This window comes from Fusarium odoratissimum, assembly GCF_000260195.1.
Source record: "Fusarium odoratissimum NRRL 54006 unplaced genomic scaffold supercont1.32, whole genome shotgun sequence".
NCBI classification, from domain to species: Eukaryota; Fungi; Ascomycota; class Sordariomycetes; order Hypocreales; family Nectriaceae; genus Fusarium; species Fusarium odoratissimum.
The window spans coordinates 216,584-219,774 of NW_022158716.1; positions in this window are offsets into that span (position 1 = coordinate 216,584).

Below are 3,191 nucleotides of genomic sequence, written 5' to 3' on the forward strand. Positions count from 1 at the left end.
AAAATATATAATTAAAAAATAAAATATTTAATTAAATACTTTATAACTTATATTTTTAAAATTAAGTTCTTTTTTATTTTTTATATTATATTTAAAGCTATTTTTATAAAAAATAATATTTAAGGAGGTTTTAAAAGAGCTAAGTTTATTTTTTTTAACTTAGAAATTATAATCTTAAAGCTTAATATATAGTTATAAATCTTAATACCTTTTAAAAAGGCTATTAAATTATTAATATTATAGGCTTTAAAGACCTTAAAAATAATTATTAAGATTTAATTTTAATTTAAATATCTTAATAATTAAATTAAATATTATTATAATAGCTTTTTAAAGTTAATATTAAAAGCCTTAAAGTCTTTTATAAAAGAAATAATAATTATAAGATAATATAATTAATAAGTATATATTATAAATAAGTATATATTATAAAAGATCCTAGCCTTAAGTATTTTAATTTATTTAAAAATACTATAAATTATCTAATTAATTAAAACTACTTATTATATTCTTCTTTAAAGGTCTTAATTACTATCTAATAGGTCCTTATATTATAACTAGTATTATTATATATATTATAATACTAACTACCTAGTTACTTTAACCTTCCTTAGTTACTACTTTTTAATAATTTAGCTATTACTTATATATTAATATCTATTTAATTAATTACTTATAATACTTTTTATATAGTTATAATACCTCCTTTTTATAATTTAATCCTTTTTACCTTTTAATATTAGCTTAATATCTTATTTATATCTTAAAGATTTTAAATCTTACTTATTAATAAGATAATCTTATATATACTTTCCTTAATTACCTTAATAAGAAATTATAAAGCTTTAATAATTAACTTTAGAAAGCTATTTTTATAGCTTTTAATTTATTTTTTAAAGTATTTAAATTAAGATTAAGCCTTAATTATTATCTTTAAGGTCTTTAAAACCTATAAGATTATTAATTAATTAACCTTCTTAAGAGGTATTAAAGTCTATAATTATATATTAAGCTTTAAAATTACTATTTCTAGGTTAAGAGGAGTAAATCTAGCTTTTTTAAAGCCCCCTTAGATATTACTTTTTATAAAAATAGCTTTAAATATAATATAAAAGGCTAAAAAGAACTTAGTCTTAGAAATATAAGTTATAAAGTATTTAATTAAATACTTTATTTTTTAATTATAAGCCTTTTTTAGTATTATAAAGTACTTAATATTAAGAGGCTAAAGTAAATAAGATATATAAATTAATATATAAAATATAATAATCCTATTATTCTTATAATATTTCTTAAAGTTAATAAAATAATAGCTTTTATAACTATTAAGAATTAAAAATAATACTAAGTATTTAATTATTTAATTATAAATTAATTAAAGTATTTTAATTACTTAAGACCTAGCTTATTATTTATTTACCTATTTTAGCTTATTATAATAGCCTAATTACCTAAGAGGTTACTTTCTTAATATTAATTAATAATATAATATTAGCTTATATTAATAATAAATAATATAATTAATTAACCTTTTATATTAATTACCTAAATTATTATAATTTATTTATAATTTCTAGGTTATATTAATTTTAATCTTCCTTGCCTTTTTAAGCTTATAATTATTATTCTAGTTATAATAAGGCCTATTATAAAGCTAATTTTATTAAAGTTTTAAATATTATTTAATTAGATATTATATTTTTCTAATTATATTTTATATAAGCTTAAACTAGCTATAAATAATAATTAGATCTTTATATTTAACTTTTTAATAGTTATATCTCTAAAATAAATATATTTTTAGCTTTAATTATTACTTTATAAAATTATAAGCCTAATATTTACTAATAGGTAATATATTATAATTAGCTAATAGAGAATTAGTTATTTCTTTTATAAAATAAAGTTATATAGGAAATCCTTATAAATCTAAGTTAAAAAGAAATTAAACTATTATTTATTCCTTTAAATTAATTAGTTTTTATAACTTTAGAATTTAATTATATTATAATTAAATGCCTTATTATTAGTACTATAGCTTTATTCTTTTAACTTTATAAATCTTTATAATATATTTAATTATTAATTTTAGGTTATTTTAAAGGGCTTAAAGTATAAGAAGGATTCTAGCTTTATTTAATAATTAAGGAATATTTAATAATTAAGAAGTATCTAATTAAATAGAAATATTATAAAATAAGAGATTTTTATAATATATATTTATTTATAATATATACTTATTAACTATATTATAAGAATATATTATTAAAAACTAAGGTTAAAAATCTTTAAGATATAAATAAAATATTAAGTTAATATTATATAATAAAAAGGATTAAATTATAAAAAGAAGGAATTATAATTATATAAGAAGTATTATAAGTAATTAATTTAATAAATATTTATATAATATAATTAATAAGTAAGTATTATAGATAAGTAAGTATTATACTTTTCCCTCTTATATCTTACTTTTTATTTAATTAATTAGTTCTTAACTACTTAAGATATTATAATATATAAATAAAGCTAAAACCCTTCTTGCCTTTTAGGCCCTTTAAAATAATCTAAAATTAAATACTTAACATACTACTAAGATATATAAGATTAATAAACACTACATATATCGCCGCTAATAAGGCATTTAATTATAATATAATTCTATCCTAAATTTATAGAGATTATTTAATTTAAAGGAGCAGATAATAATTTAATTTATCCTAGACTTAGATTTATAAGGATTTCTTTTATAATTATACTTTATAAAAGAAATAGCTAATTTTTAACTTATAAATTATAATATATTACTTATTAGTAAGTATTAGGCTTATAACTTTATAAAGTAATAACTAAAGCTAAAAATATATTTATTTTAAAAATATAACTATTAAAAAGTTAAATATAAAAATCTAATTATTATTTATAATTAGTTTAAGCTTATATAAAATATAATTATAAAATATAATATCTAATTAAATAATATTTAGAACTTTAATAAGATTAGCTTTATAATAGGCCTTATTATAGCTAAAATAGCTATTATAGGTTTAGAAATATAAGAAAGGCTAAAATTAATATAGCCTAAAAACTAAAAATAAATTACTATTATTTAAGTAATTAATATAAAAAATTAATTAATTATATTATTTATTATTAATATAAGCTAATATTATCTTATTAATTAATATTAA